The 16,470-nt window shown below is 44.6% G+C and overlaps 3 non-coding genes across 3 annotated transcripts; 2 read left to right on the top strand and 1 right to left on the bottom strand.

The window, feature by feature from the left end:
* Positions 1 to 286: 286 nt before the first annotated feature.
* On the bottom strand, positions 287 to 360 carry trnai-aau (transfer RNA isoleucine (anticodon AAU)). The gene has a single exon. It is a non-coding gene; the product is annotated as a tRNA-Ile (tRNA).
* A 1,882-nt stretch (positions 361 to 2,242) lies between these two features.
* Positions 2,243 to 2,333, top strand: trnap-cgg (transfer RNA proline (anticodon CGG)). The gene is given in 2 exon segments: positions 2,243 to 2,278; positions 2,298 to 2,333. It is a non-coding gene; the product is annotated as a tRNA-Pro (tRNA).
* Positions 2,334 to 13,454: 11,121 nt separating this feature from the next.
* On the top strand, positions 13,455 to 13,528 carry trnan-guu (transfer RNA asparagine (anticodon GUU)). The gene has a single exon. It is a non-coding gene; the product is annotated as a tRNA-Asn (tRNA).
* Positions 13,529 to 16,470: the final 2,942 nt, after the last annotated feature.

Raw genomic sequence — 16,470 nt, 5'->3', positions numbered from 1 at the left:
TTTGCCGATGACACAAAGATAGACAGAATTGTAAGCAGTGTGGATGGAAGAATGAGATTGCAGCGAGATTTCACAAGATGAAGTGAATGGGCAAAACTGCGGCAAATGGATTTCAACGTAAGCAAGTTTGAGGCCGTCCACTTTGGACCTCAAAAAGATAGATCAGAAAACATATTAATGGATGTTACTCCAAAAAAATTACCTCATGACATTTTGTGTGGATTCGCTTGTTTCTCAAGTCTGCCAAACTTTTAAAAGTTACCAAAATATTGCAATAGGAACCTTATGGCCCGTACGGGGATCGAACCCGCGACCTTGGCGTTATTAGCACCACGCTCTAATCAACTGAGCTAACCGGCCATGTATACATCTTAGCTTTATGGGCTTACCCGCGTGTCGGGTAGTTTGTGTTTATTTTTACACCAGCTGACAGGTATTTACAACGAATATTGAATAAACCACATCCCTTAAACATTGTTACTTGTTTATGTATATACTGTCGAGGATGTAGATCAAAATTAACAAACAAAGAGCACTTTAATGCAACAAATTAAATTCCCATCAATATTATTTTACTAACAATGAACAGCCCATCCATAAAACACTGCCCCGCTCTAAAACCTGTGGGCAGGACTCTGAGCTGCTGTGAAAATGATATCACCGCAACGTGATTCGATCACGCTGCGTTTTGATGTTGAGTCAGATGTCTGCCTGTCTATCTGTCTGTCTGTTTATCTGTCTGATTGGGTCTCTGCCTTATTCTCAGGCCAGGCTTTTTGTTTGCTGGCTGCAGGCCTCGCTCCCCGACTGACTGAACAACTACCGGGCCGTGTGTCAGAATCAATGACTGTGACTGACTGTCTGCCCATTTATGGCCACATTTCTGAGTTCCTGCTTTCGCTCTGTGTCGCAGGCCTGTCTCTGTCCCTTAGGATCACAACACACCCACAAGCTTCACGACTGAACGCAGGTTTGGTCAGTCTGTCCTCGCAGGTCCTTCGTAAGCTGATGATTTTCAACTGAATTATTTTTCCTGAGTGACTTGTGAAGTTTGGTTCAGTGATATGTTTGCGAAAGAGAACGGAGGAAATAGTTAGTGTGCAACTCGACATTTCTCTCCATCGGAATAGAAAACGTGATTGGATGGATAGAAGAGGTCTGAAAGGATGGCCGATCGGCTGTGGGTGGCACCGAATTCTGCAGTGGCTGCAGTGGTTCATTACCGGTAATGAAAATGAGGTAATATACTACCACAAGCTGCCAGTGAAATTCATTCAATTTCCCAAACTTGACCCACCGAATCAAATGAAGCTGCTTGGAAAGCTACAAGACATCGCCGGTCTATCGGGCATCGTTTGAAGCAACTGGCAGTTTGAAGTAGCATCTGCAGCCATGTAAGTACTGCCATGTGACGCTGCGATCGCCGAGTGGTTGAAGCGTTAAATTCAAGATCAAATGGAGTTTTCCTTCGCAGGTTTGATTTCTGCTCGCTGAATTATTGTTTAAAGATCAGTTCAATGCTCAAATGAATGAACTGGATCTAATTCACTTCATTTATCTCTCTCAGAGCATGAGAGATACTCGAGCGTGGCCGGCGCTTTTAATTGGGTGCCCAATGTACTCTTGCAACATTCAAATACACAAGAAAGAATCTTGCCCAATCTGCAACTAAAATTCTGCTACTTTGCAGAACCACCCATTTATACTCGACTTTATTTACATGAATCTCTCTATCTCTCCCTGTCTCTTGTCTCTCTGTTGTCCCCTGATGGACTTCTCAGGCATCCTGGAACGGTAAAGGCTGATCTCACCTGCAACACCATCAGGGAAAGGTAAAGAAAAAAAAGACCGAGACGGTAGGAAAATTAATGGTGCAACCCAGCTGATAAATTCGGAGCTAATGTCTCCACATTTATGTCTCTTCGCCCTCACAGTGAAAGAAAACAGCGTTGTAAGTGAAGTGCACTGATGGTAACTTATATTCTATGACGATGCCGAGACAGATGACAATGTAGCTTCAGATTAACTAATTCTGAAAAGTCTTATTTGATAAAACAAGTCGTTCATTGGAAACGAATTTAGTAAAGAGAGAATAATATTGGTGACTGGAAATAGTTAGTGTAAAACTTGATATTGCTGCACATCGGAATAGAAAACGAGGTTGGATCGACAGAAGCGGTTTGAAAGGATGGCCAATCGGCTGAAGACGGTGGTGAAATGTTAGACTGGCGGTCTGTCAAGCGGCCCGTTGGTCTAGGGGTATGATTCTCGCTTCGGGTGTTTCAACTACGTGAATATGCGAGAGGTCCCGGGTTCAAATCCCGGACGAGCCCTTTTATATCACTGTTTCTGAGTGAGAAGTCACCGATTAGATTTTGACATCTTTGCAGTTCTGAGATTTGAACTCCAGAGGACGGAGTGTGGAAGTTTCCAAGGCGCAGCACACGCGGAGTTAATAAAATGTCTCAAGATGATGTGGAGATTGAAGCTGAATGTGAATTTACCCGAGTTTGAGCGGTCTGATTGATATTCGATTGCGGGATCGAGAATCACATGTCCAAGTTTGCCGATGACAGAATTGAAAGCAGTGTGGATGGAAGAATGAGATCACAGAGAGATATTACTAGATTCAATGAATGAGTAAAACTGTGGCAAATGGATTTCAATGTTGGCAAGTGTGAGGCCATCCACTTTGGACCGAAAAATGTTACATCAGAATACTTTATAAATGGTGAATTGCTCGAAACTCTTGAGGTCCAAAGGGACTTTGGGGTCTATGTACATACATCATTAAACTGTCATGGACAGGTACAGGAAAAAGTCAAATGGAATGTTGGCCTTTATATCTGGAGGGTTAGAATACAAGGGGTTAGAAGTCATGCTTCAGCTCTACAAAGTTCCTGTTTGGACCAAACCTGGAGGACTGTGATCAGTTCTGAGCACCTTCGGAGCGATATATTGGCCTTGGAGGGAGTGAAGCATAGATTTACCAGAATGGTATCTGGATTCCAAGCGCTAAATTATGAGGAGAGATTACACAAACTCGGGTTGTTGTGGGGAAAATGCTGGAGTCTATAATTAAGGATAGGGTGACTGAACACCTCGAGAATTTACATTTAATCAGAGAGAGCCAGCATGGATTTGTGAAAGATAGGTCGTGCCTGACAAACCTGATTGAATTTTTTGAAGAGGTGACTAAAGTAGTGGACAAGGGACTGTCAATGGATGTTATTTATATGGACTTCCAGAAGGCATTTGATAAGGTCCCTCATAAAAGACTGTTAGCTAAGATAGAAGCCCATGGAATCGAAGGAAAAGTACGGACTTGGTTAGGAAGTTGGCTGAGCGAAAGGCGACAGAGAGTAGGGATAATGGGTAGGTACTCACAGTGGCAGGATGTGAATAGTGGAGTCCAGCAGGGATCTGTCTTGGGGCCTCAATTATTCACAATATTTATTGACGACTTAGGTGAAGGCATAGAAAGTCTCATATCTAAGTTTGCCGATGACACAAACATTGGTGGCATTGTAAGCAGTGTAGATGAAAACATAAAATTACAAAGCGATGTTGATCGATTAAGTGAATAGGCAAAACTGTGGCAAATGGAATTCAATGCAGACAAATGTGAGGTCATCCACTTTGGATCAAGGCAGGATAGAACAGGGTACTTTCTAAATGGTAAAAAGTTAAAAACAGTGGATGTCCAAGGGACTTAAGGGTTCAGGTACATAGATCATTGAAGTGTCATGAACAGAAGCAGAAAATAACCAATAAGGCTAATGGAATGCTGGCATTCATATCGAGAGGACTAGAGTACAAGGGGGCAGAAGTTATGCTGCAGCTATACAAAAGTCTGGTTATACCTGGAGTATTGTGTGCAGTTCTGGGCACCGCACCTTCGGAAGGACATTTTGGCCTTGGAGGGAGTGCAGCGTAGGTTTACTAGAATGATACCCGGACTTCAAGTGTTAAGTTCCGAGGAGAGATTACACAAATTGGGGTTGCATTCTCTCGAGTTTCGAAGGTTAAGGGGTGATCTGATCGAAGTTTATAAGGGGAATAGATAGGGTGGATAGAGAGAAACTATTTCCACTGATTGGGGATTCTCGGAGTCGATGGCTCAGTCTAAAAATTAACGCCAGACCTTTCAGGAGAGAGATTCGAAAACATTTCTATACACAAAGGGTGGTAGAACTTTGGAACTCTCTTCCGCAAACGGCAAGTAATACTAGCTCAATTGCTAAATTTAAATCTGAGATAGACAGGTTTTTTTTGGTAACCAAAGGTATTAAGGGATATGGGCCAAAGGCAGGTATATGGAGTTAGATCACAGATCAGCCATGATCTTATCAAATGGCAGAGCAGGAACGAGGGACTGAATGGCCTATTCCTCGTCCGATGTTGCATTCCCTGAAGTTCAGAAGAGTAAGGGGTGATTTGATCGAAGTTTCAAGATATTAAGGGGAACTGAAGGGGTAGATGGAGATAAACTATTTCCGCTGGTTGGGGAGTCTAGGATTAGGGAACATCGCCTAAAAATTAGAGCCAGGACTTTCAGGAGTAAAGTTAGGAAACACTTCTGCACGCAAAGGTTGGTAGAAGTTTGGAACACGGTTCAGCAAACGGCAGTTGAAGCTAGCTCAATTGTTAATTTTAAATCTGAGATTGATAGGTTTTTGTTAACCGAAGGTACTAAGAGATATGGGACTGAGGCGGTTATCGGGAGTTAGGTCACAGGTCAGCCATTTTTTAAATATTCATGGGATGTGGGCATCGCTGGCAAGGCCAGCATTTATTGTGCATCCCGAACTGCCGTTGAGAAGGTGGTCGTGAGCCGTCATCTTCAACCGCTGAAGTCCGTGTGGTGAAGGTTCTCCCACAGTGCTGTTAGGTTGGGAGCTCCAGGATTTTTACCCAGTGACGACGAGGGAACGGCGATATATTTCCAAGGCGGGACGGGGTGTGAATTGCAGAGGAACGTGCAGGTGGTTTTGTTCCCATGCGCCTGCTGCTCTTTTCCTTCTAGGTGGTAGAGGTCGCGGGTTTGGGAGGTGCTGTCGAAGAGGCCTTGGCGAGTTGCTGCAGTGCACCCTGTGGATGGTACACACTGTAGCCACTGTGCACCGGTGGTGAAGGGAGTGAATGTTTAGTGTGGAGGATGGGGTGCCAATCAAGCGGGCTGATTTGTCCTGGATGGTGTCGAGCTTCTTGAGTGTTGTTGGAGCTGTACCCATCCAGGCAAGTGGAGATTATTCCATCACACTCCTGACTTCTGCCTTGTCGATGGTGGAAAGGCTTTGGAGAATGAAGAGGTGATTCACTCGCCACAGAATAACCAGCCGCTGACCTGTTCTTGTCGCCAGAGTATTTATGTGTTTGGTCCAGTTAAGTTGCTGATCCGTTGTCACCCCCAGGATGTTGATTTGAGTGATTCTGCCATGGTAATCTCGTTGAAAGTCAAGGCGAGGTTGTTAGAAAGTCACTTGACTGGCACTTGTCTGTCGCGAATATTACTTCCCACTTATGAGCCCAAGCCTGGATGTTGTCCAGGTCTTGCTGCATACAGGCTCGGACTGCTTCATTTTCTGAGGGGTTGCGAAAGGAACTGAACACTGTGCAATCATCAGCGAACATCCCCATTTCTGACGTTATGATGGAGGGAAGGTCATTGATGAAGCAGCTGAAGATGGTTGGGCCAAGGACACTGCCCTGAGGAACTCCTGCAGCAATGTCCTGGGGCTGAGATGATTGGCCTCCAACAAACTCTACCATCTTCCTTTGTGCTCGGTATGACTCCAGCCACTGGAGAGTTTTCTCCCTGATTCCCATTGACTTCAAATTTACTCGGGCTTCTTGATGTCACACTCGGTCAAATGCTGCCCTGCTGTCAAGGCAGTCACTTTCACCTCACCTCTGGAATTCAGCTCTTTTGTCCATGGTAGGACCAAGGCTGTCATGAGATCTGGAGCCTGTTTGTCCTGGTGGAACCCAAACTGAGCATCGATTAATAGCTTATTGGTGAGTTCGTGCCGCTTGATAGCACTGTCGACGACACCTTCCATCACTTTGCTGATGATTGAGAGCAGACTGATGGTGCGGCAATTGGCCGGATTCGATTTGTCCTGCTTTTTATGGAATGAATAGCGGAACAGACTCAATGGGCGAAATGGCCGACTCCTGTTCCCGTGTTCCTCATTGGTGCAGAATGTAAAACGATCCTGCATTGGCCAGGTATCAAAATCGGGTCGCACGATAAGCAGGCAAGAATTCAACGCCAATACCACCAATCCTCGTATGGCCATTTGTTGCATGTGTCCATTTGGAATCCTGTTTGCAAGCATATGCAGTCTGACGGAGGCCCTGTGATAACCCCCCGCAGTCTGACCGACAGCTGTGCAAGAACTGCTGTGTACAGCTGCGATGGCCCAGTGTTTGAAGCGTGAGTCTCATACCCCACTGGGGCTTTCTTGCACAGGTTTGAATTTTACTCGGTGAGTTACGGTTTAACGATCTGTTCAATGTACAAATGAATAAACTGGATCTGATTGACCCCATTTACCTTTTTCAAAGCAGGAGAGACATTCCACCGTGGCGGCCGCCCAATGTTCACTTTCAAGATTTCAAGACACGAGAAGGAATATCTCCCAATCAGCATCTTAAATTCTGCTAGTTTGCAGAACCTGGCATTTATATTCTTTGTTTATTTACTTGCATCTCTGTATCCGTCCCTGACTCTGTCTCTTGTCTCTCTGCTTTGTCCCCTGATAGAATTCTCAGACTCCCTTGAATGGCGAAGGCTGATGTAACCTGCAACATCAGCAGGCTGAGACGGTAGGAAAAGTAAAGTTACAACCCAGCTGATGAGTTCTTAGCCAATGTCTCCACATCTATGTAGCTTCAGAGCAATTCATTCTGCAAACTCATCATTATAATGCAAGTCGTACATTCAAAACGAATTGGTGAACAGCGGAAAATATTGTTCACTTGAAATAATTAGTGTTGAATCTGATATCGCTGTATATCGTACATTGTACAAAAAAGCGAGATTGGATGGGCACAGTGTTCCGGAAGGATGGCTGATCTGCTGCGTTGCAGCGAAATTTTACATTGGCTGCACGGCTCTGTTGCCAGTTGCTTTTTGGATCTGATTCCCGCTCAGGGAGTTTCACTGGTTCAAATCCTGGAGCTCTTATTCACTTTCATTGGATTTCCCACTGAAGCCCAAATAAAGTTTCACTCCCTCCGGATCTCCATAAATCCTGCTCTCGCAGCCTCTCTCAATTTGGGAGCTGGGGAACAGCGGGAAACTGATGGCTTTGTTGTCCGTCTGAAATGCGGCTTAGAACTGTTTTTCGCCGAGACAGCGCTGCAGGGGCCTTTAATGATCGCTCACAAATCAACTGAAACCGGTCGGAATGTACAAACTATGTTGCTTTTCCAAAATAAAGGAGTGACATTCATTGTGGAAACACGGTAGCAGTCTGGTCTCGCTCATTGCACAAATATCCATATCTGAGTGAACCATCTCTCCGGCAACCATTGAGTCCTCCCTTCGGACCTTGTCTGTGAAGAAGAATTCTGAGTTCCGTGTAGCCAATCTCGGATTTTTAAATTTTTGGTATGTGCCTGCTATCGGACCGTCGGGTCAATGCTGGAATATCAGCCGTGCTCCGCTGGCAATTTTTACCGTGCATTTTCTTGCAGACAAAACATGCATTGAAAACCTGACGCTGTGAGGCAATAAATCCCGAGGTAAAAGTTATCCTGGTCGGGCTTAAACCACCAACCTTTCAATTAAAAGCCGAACGCACTGACCGATTACACCACAGAGACACTATGTGCTTTGTACTAAACCATTAATTCACCGCGCTAAAGCTTGAGGTTGCAGCGACCAATACAGCAGCTGTCCACCATCAGTATACTTTTCTAAAATAAAGGGTGTGCAGCTTGCACGAGTGAAGATTTGTGCTGTATTATTTCTGAGCATTAGACTCATAAATACCTGTACGTTTGAAGGCTCAGTCCCCAGTGGTAGAGAGAACTGGTTTTTTGAACTGTTATTTGACCAGGTTCTATTTCAGTAATATTCCCGTTACCAGAAAATGAGATGAGATGAAACGAGCAGGTCCAACCTGCCGTTCTGTAACACTACACGGCATCGACAAAGTTGCCTCTTTGCACTTACAGTGAAGCGGAGGGCAGTTTTCACCCTTATATCAGCAAGATAGTTGGCGCAGTAAATAGTGTAGATGGGAGCAGAAAGTAGCAAAGGGCCATTGATGATTAACTGAGAGGGCAAAACTGTGACAGATGGAGTTCAATGTGGGGAAGTGTGATATAATCCACTGAGAAACTAAGATAGATCAGAGTATTTTCTAAATGGAGAGAAGTTCGGGAGTATGGAGGAGCAGAGAGATTCAGGGATTCATCTCCCGAAATCTTTGCGTTACTTAATTTGCTGGCTGGCAGCTTGAGTTTACGATGTAATGGTTTCGTTTTCGTGCTGCGGGTTCGATTCTCGATCAAGGAAATAATTTTCACAAAACAATTATGAACATTCCGAATTGAATACACGAAACCGATGATTCTCTGTGAAAGATGAATAACTGTAATCTTCATTAATGAACCGATAAGTTTCTGCTGCCGACCGGTGGAAATATTAGCATGGTTAACGAGTGACAGCGAAACTTTGTTCTTTGCATGTTACGAACTTTCATCCGTTCTCATTTCCCGGAAAGTATTTTAAGAGTCTGGTTAAAAATGTTCAGTGTTTATGACACCAGGACTGTGATAGAGCCGTTGTTAAATTTAACAGGAACAAACATTTTCACAGGTGAAGCTCAGCCATGGAGGGTCATCAGGATAACTTCCCAAATAACGTTTCCGCCTGGGTTCTAACCGGGGACTTTTCGCGTGTGAGGCGAACGTGTCGACCGCTGAACTAGAGAAACCTTTGCTCAGTTCATAGCACTGTGTCGCTTCTCCGTTAGACAACATCACTTCTGTCCCACACGAAACGCCGGCAATCCTCTTACGCTTTCCCTCACAAACATCTCAATGATCAAAATTTCACAAGGTACAATGGAAAAAACCTGAAGGAACTAACTAAGGAACTAAGATGTTAATTCATGGGATTTAGGCGTCGCTGGCGAGACCAGCATTTATTGCCCATCCCGAATTGCCCTGGAGACGGTTGTGGTGAGCCGCCTCCTTGAACCGCTGCAGCCCGTGTGGTGAATGTTCTCCCACAGTGCTGTTAGGTTGGGAGTTCTAGGATTTAACCCAGCGACGATGAAGGAATGACGATACATTTCCAAGTCGGGATAGTGTGTGACTTGGAGCGGAATGTGCATATGGTGGTGTTCACATGAGCCTGCAGTCCTTGTCATTCCAGGTGGTAGATGCTGTTGAAGAAGCCTTGGCGAGTTGGTGCAGTGCATCTTGTAGTTGGTACACACTGCAGCAGAGTAAAGATGCGTTCAGTGGTCAAAGTTGGTGTGTGAATGTTGTGTGTGTATTTTCATCCTGAGATACAGAAACAGGCCCGAGACACAAAGCGAAGGCAGGAACTCAGAAATGTGGCCATGCGGGTCCATAAAAAGGCAGACAGTCAGTCAGTCAAAGTCATTCATTCCGACACACGGTCCGGTACTTGGTAATTCAGTGGAGGAGGGAGGCCTGCAGCCAGCAATCAAAAAGCCTGAGAATAAGGCAGAGACGCATTCAGACGGATATACAGGTAGACAGGCAGATAGACAGACAGAGAAGCAGACTGTATCTTTTGCCTTTTACCCTGATTTGCCAGTAATAATTTTAAACAGCTTCTGGATCCGTCCCTTCCTTTAATCCTGTGCAGCAGCAGTGACAATAACTTTGTGTATTTGAGGGTTGAGCCGAATCCGAGTCAGTTCCCCAGTCCTCAGGCGAAATTTCCTCATTCCTGGGCACTTTGTATTAAGCACATGTTAGCAGCAAAAAGTGTTATTAATGGGAGTAGTGGGACAGGGAAATGCTTAAACAGCCGGCACCCTGTAAAACAGAAATCCAAGTATCGGTTTAAATAAAGTCCTGAACTGACAGAGGGGAGGGCAGATCAGGATTGAATTCAATCATAATTAACTGAATCTAAAGAAGGTTTAAAGAAGTGAATCTGCCAGGAGTGGGATTCCTGACTCTGTGTGTGAGCTGATACTGGGTCAGTCCCGTTCAGTAAAAGAGAGAGCGGCAGGCGGCTCCCAGACAGGGCTCAGGCCGGGACCGGGCAGCGGCTGGATGAGAGAGCGGGGCTCCTGCGCTGTTGCTGTTGCTGCTTCCGTCTCTGTGAGTCCCTGCAGCGGTCGGCACTGATCTCCCTCTTCTGGATTCGGATGCAACCTTTCGGTGTGAGCCTCGTGGCGTAACGGTAGCGCGTCTAACTCCAGATCAGAAGGATGCGTGTTCGAAGCACGTCGGGGTCATCGCATTTTACACGGCGGTAAAGTGTCTCTCTGCTTTCGAGAGGGACAGTATTTTTCGGTTGGGCAGTTCACTCTTTGTAAAATAATAATTATTGTAGAATCATAGAATGGACACAGTACAGAAGGAGGCCATTCGATCTATCGAATCCGTGCCGGCCTTTTGCAACAGCAACTCAGTTTGGCCCTTTCCCCGTGGCCCGTTATTTTTTCCCCTTCAAGTATTTATCAAATTCCTTTTTAAAAGCCACGATTGAATCTGCTTCCACCACCCTTTCAGGCAGCGCATTCCAGATTTTAAGTATTCGCTGCGTAAAAATGTTTTTCCTCATGTTGCCTTTGGTTCTTTTGCCAATCACCTCAAATCTGTTTCTTCTGGTTCTCGACCCTTCCGCCAATGAAAACAGCTTCTCTCTATTTACATTATCTAAACCCTTCATGACTTTGAACATTTCTATCAAATCTCCTCTGAACCTTCTCTGCTTCAAGGGGAACAACCCCAGCACGGGGTAAATGTGGTCAATTAGCTCCAATTCATTTATTTGAGCATTAAACAGACCTTTAAACGGTGGCTATGTTTTTTGGAAGCGTGAGATGGTGGTCAAAGGTGCGTGGATCCAATGTCTGGGGTGTTTCTGGGTTCAAATTTAACCACTGACAGAATTTTTGGCAAAGTTCATTTTGACCTGTTCACAGAAAACCCGAATGTAGTGCGTCAGAGCAGAGGACGTGAAAGAAGCTGAAAGTGAAAGTGCAGATATTAGTTTCATCACGGTGATAGGACACGTTTCCACAGATAAGGACATCTCACCTTAAGATTCTTTCCAGCAGAGTGGGACAGGTGATCAGAGTGACTGGGCTCTAAAGGCACAATCGATCAATATATGAGGTCGGAAAATGCCGGGATGTTAACTCGAGTCTCAGGTCGATTAAACAAACCTTTCACCTGTGAACATTTCGACCGGAGTTGAAGGTACAATTGGTGTGTTCCAAAATGCATCTACTTATTTGTATTGCCATGTGATTCCTCCGGACCACGCTGTTTGCAATAGCAGATGGGATGTTTAGTATTACTTGTTTACAGGAGGGAGGCTGCGGTTTTGGAGACGCAAACTATGATTTTGATCCATCTCCAAATCGTGGGATTTTACTGGAGCTTTAAACCAGTGCCTTTGACCGCTCAGCCAGGATACTTTCCATCCTACACTTCAGGAGCTAGTTTTACAGGAATAGAATTACTGCAAGCAAGAATTCTACCCCTCAAGCACCAATATTCGCACGGCAGCAGGATGCATGTGTCCAGTTAGAAACCTGTCTGAAGGAACATGCAGTCTGACAGAGCAGGAAGACCAGCAGATTGACTTTCGGTTAGAGCAGATGTCGAGTCTCCTTCTTGAGAGTGTTTCGTCAATCCAATCATTAATTCGAGCGTCACTGGAGCCACTTGTGTAAGATGAAGTGTCGGGGGCGGTTTCACATCCGTGACGGACATTAATGACCCTGTTGCGGTTTTGCTGCAAAGTTTCATTTCCCAGCGCCCGAAACACACAACCCGAAACGAAAATCCAACTCTGGTAGGATTCAAACCCACAATCTTTAAAGGTTTTCTCAAACAAACCAAGGAGAAGTCTAAAACGCTATCCATTGCGCCATATAATCAATTATGAAAAAGGCCAAAGAAGAAAGATTTATTTCTCCGGCCCAGGGGCAAAGTTACAATGGATGTTATTCAAGAACTTTCTCCGTGAATTTGTCCGTGGATTTTATTTGCAAAGCTTCGATTTTAAAAGTTACAAAAACCAGAAATAAATTAAGTAAATTACAAGAATCAAATCCGTGATCGTGGCGTTACAGCTCACTTTAAGCAAATGAGCTAACCGGCCGTACTAACAGTCCATTCAGCATTGTAATTAATTTTTGTACCTGTACGCCAGTTGGTAGCGGTTCCTGTACATGGACCCCGAAATCTCTCTGCTCCTCCACATTTCCTAGTTTCTCACCATTTAGAAAATACTCTGATTTACCTTTCTTAGATTTAAAGTGGATGACTTCGCTCTCCCCAACATTGAACTCGATTTTGTCGCAGTTTTGACCACTCACTTAATCCATCAATTTTCACTTTTCCACTTCCTGCTTCTATCCACATTACCATTGCGTCACCAGAAGGTTCAAATCACGGGTAACCGTTACTTTTAGAGCTGATAGGATTCTGGATCGTTCCGGAATGAATGTTTTATCTGCTTTTTCTCAATAAACAGAACCTCGTTCTAAAGTCTGCTTCCCTAGTTCCCAAATTTCAGGAAGGCGCCTCATTCTGCCCTTGACATTTGATCTTGATCTCCAGATGAAACTTTTGAGAAGAGGGAAAATAAGTCCCGAAATCGCTCCACGTGAATCTCAAACACTTTGGGAGGAAGTTCAGTGCAAACAATCAGGAATTTAAAGGCACCTCAATGACCTGCACTTTCTTTGAATTAGTTTTGTTCGCCTTTCCACCCTCTCGCCACTCGGCAATCACATTAACTGAACTTTACTCTGACCCAGTGTCACCGCGCTGAAATCGAGTATTTCTCGGCCACATTTTTTTCTTAACATCATAGTTACCAGTTTAAAAGTGAAAACTGCCGTCCGCTTCACTGTAAGTGCAAGGGACAACTTTGTAAAATCCATGCAGTTTCACAGACCTGCTCGTTTGACCTGCTCATTTCATCTCATCTCATTTTCAGCAAACCTGAATATTACTGGAATAGAGAATGGCGAATCACAGCTCGAGAAATCAATCCTCTCGACCACGAGGGGACTGAGCCTTCCAACACACAGGTGTTTAATGGCAAGGTGAGTTTAATGTTCAGAAATAATAGAGCACAGATTTTCACTCGTGCAAGCTTCACACCCTTTATTTTGGAAAAGTGAACTGATCGTCGAGAGAGGTGAAATTGATCGATGCAACCTGAATTTTTAGCTCGTTGAATCAGTGGCTCAATTCTAAGTGCGTATGTGGTCTCTGTGGCGCAATCGGTTAGCGCGTTCGGCTGTTAACCGAAAGGTTGGTGGTTTGAGCCCACCCAGGGACGATAGGGTAATTCTTACTTTAATATTCATGGTCTCGTATTTCCTGGTTTCTGATGTTTGTTTTGGCTGCAAAACAAAATGCCCGGTTTCGATGGCCAGCTGAGTGCGGCCGATCTTCCACCATTTAACCTGTGATTGGCTTCGCGGAAATCTGAATTCTTCTGGACAGACAAGGTCCGAAGGTTGCAGGAGAGCCGCTTCACTCTGACATGGATATTTCTGCAGTGAGCGACACCAGACTGTTTCCACAATAAATATCACTCCCTTTTATATTGGAAACGCAAAATTGTATTCACATTCCGATGGGTTTCATTGGATTTGGGAGAGATCATGAAAGGATCCTGCAGCGCTGCCTCGGATACTAACAACAGTTCGAAGCCGCATTTCAGTGGCGGCAACAAATCCTTACATCCGAGTATCTGCACCCTTAAATCCGAGTATTTGCACCCTTACACCAGAATATCTGCACCCTTACACCGGAGTATCTGCACCCTTAAATCCGTGCATCTGCACCGTTACACCGGAGTATCTGCGCCCTTACAACCATTAACTCATCAACTGTCCCCAATCATCTTTATCAGCGTCAGGAGCCCGAAACAAAACCCAACAGAGAAGAAATTTGCTTTATAATTCTTCACTAATGTACGGACACATTTTTATTTACGGTACTTTAAGGGAGATTTGAGGAAAGTGGCCGCTGATACTCAGAAACTACTACTTGTTGCTTTTTTTTTGGAAGCGGGCTCGTTGGTCTAGGGGTATGATTCTTGCTTCGGGTTTGTTGCTTGAAATATGTAAGAAATCCCTGGTTCAAATCCCAGACGAGCTCTCATTTTTCCCCCATGACTTTTGATCTTGAGCTGCTGTTCAAACTGGCAGGGTGTTTGGAGGGATCTCAATGATCTCACGTCTTCTGAATGCATTCTGCTCGCAATTGCAATTGACCTTGAAACCGCTCTCGGATTTCATCTCACTGAAGCAGAATGAGGCCGCTTTTTATCTGTCAGCGTGGAGGTGACGAGGTTGTGGTTGATAACCGCGGGCACACCTGTCCGGACATTGGTATTCAGAATGTACAAAATGCTGTCTCAAATACTCTGTTGTCATCCAGCGAGCTCTAGTTTTCCATGCCCAACCTTTCCCCGAGTAAGAATGTGTCCAGTCTGTACCCGAACTATCTCCTCACTCAAATCTTCCCATTGCTCATTTACTGTTTCACCTGCCAATCTTTGATTCCAATCCAATTGGACCCAATCCCTTTTCAACTCGCTGAAATTCGCTCTTTCCATTTGAGTATTTCCATACTTGATTTTTCCTTGCATTTTCCATAACTACACTAAACCTGCTGCAAATGCTCCCCCACTGAATCATGCTCCACTTGCCCCACTTCTTTCCCCTAAATAAATCCAACACTGCTTCCTTCCAAGTTGGGCTGTAAACAAACGGATTAAGAAAGTTCTCTTGTACACATTTCAGGAATTGCTCGCCCTCTTTGACTTTTACACTGCTTTTTCCCAGTCTATATTCAGATAAATGAAGTTCCTTTATATCACTACTCTAAAATTGTTGCATCTTTCTGCAATTTACCTGCCAATTTGCTCCTCTATCTTCTTCCCACTATTTGGTCGCCTGTAGAATGCATCCAGCAGCGTAATCGATCCTCAATTGTTCCTTAATTCTAAACAAATAGATTCTGCCATTGAACCCTTAAGCATGGCGACTTTTTCTGCCGCTGTAACAGTACTTTTGATCAATCGTGCCTGCTCCCCTCTACCCCACCCCCCACTTTGTTTTCCATGCCTTTCCTGAATACGTTGCAGCCAGGAATATTTAAGTGACCACTCCTCCGCTTGTTTGAGCCAGGTCTCCGTTACTGATACTGTAACATAATCCCATGTTGCCACTTGTGTCTGCAACTCACCAACCTTATTTACCAAGTATGTTAAACACAACATCAGGGCATAAGGGTAGGACACGTTCTAATGCCCAATTAAATGTTCTATACACTAATGTACGTACCATAAGAAATACAACAAGTGAATCAGAAGCGTAAATTCAGCTTATAGTGCATGACGTAGTGCTCATCACTGAGACCTGACTACAAATAGGCATGACTGGAAGATAAATATTTCAAGTTATAAGTCGTTTAGAAAGGATAGGGACATTGCAAAAGGCGGTGGAGCAGCGATATAGAGGAGGGATACTATTACTGCATTAGAAAGAAGACATATCAGTAAAGGTGAGCACGCAGTAGAAACGCTTTGCGTAGAAATGAGTAACAGAATAGAATACAAGACTTTGGTGGGAGTTGTTTATAGACTTCCGGATAGCAGAGAAAAAGTAACAGGATGCACAGAAGCGGACAGGGTGGTGGGGGTCTGGAACTCACTGTCTGAAAGGGTGGTCGAGGCAGAAAACCTCAACTCATTTAAAAAGTACTTGGATGTGCAGCTGAAGTGCCGTAATCTACAGGGCTATGGACCAAGTGTTGGAAAGTAGGATTAAGTTGGATAGCTCTTTATCGGTTGGTACAGACACGATGGGCTGAATGGGTTCCTTCTGTTCTGTAGCTCTCTATCATTCTATGATCCGTGTGTTTGAAGGTATTCGCTCAGTCATCACACATGCTGAGACATCAGCGAGTTAACATCTGATTACAGGGCTTGGATTCTGCTGTTAATCCCATCCAGGGCTGAACCATGTTCATTCTGACAGTTGGGGTTTGTTTCTGCTGATGTTAATAACCCCTATAACTGGGCTGGAGTTTAATATTCTGGATATCTGTTAAATAAATCAGCTTTGTTTTGAACACCTTGTTGTAGATTTTGATCTTTCCCACCTGAGTGTTTAGCATCACCTGGCGAGAGCTCAGAAAGGACAATCTGGGGGGAGGATCGTCCGGTGGGAACAGAACTTCAGCCTGGACACAGTCCTTCAGGGCCAC

This window comes from Heptranchias perlo, chromosome 20 (genome assembly GCF_035084215.1).
Source record: "Heptranchias perlo isolate sHepPer1 chromosome 20, sHepPer1.hap1, whole genome shotgun sequence".
Lineage (NCBI taxonomy): Eukaryota > Metazoa > Chordata > Chondrichthyes > Hexanchiformes > Hexanchidae > Heptranchias > Heptranchias perlo.
Note: the sequence above shows the minus strand (reverse complement) of the source record. Positions and strands in the feature narration are given on the sequence as shown.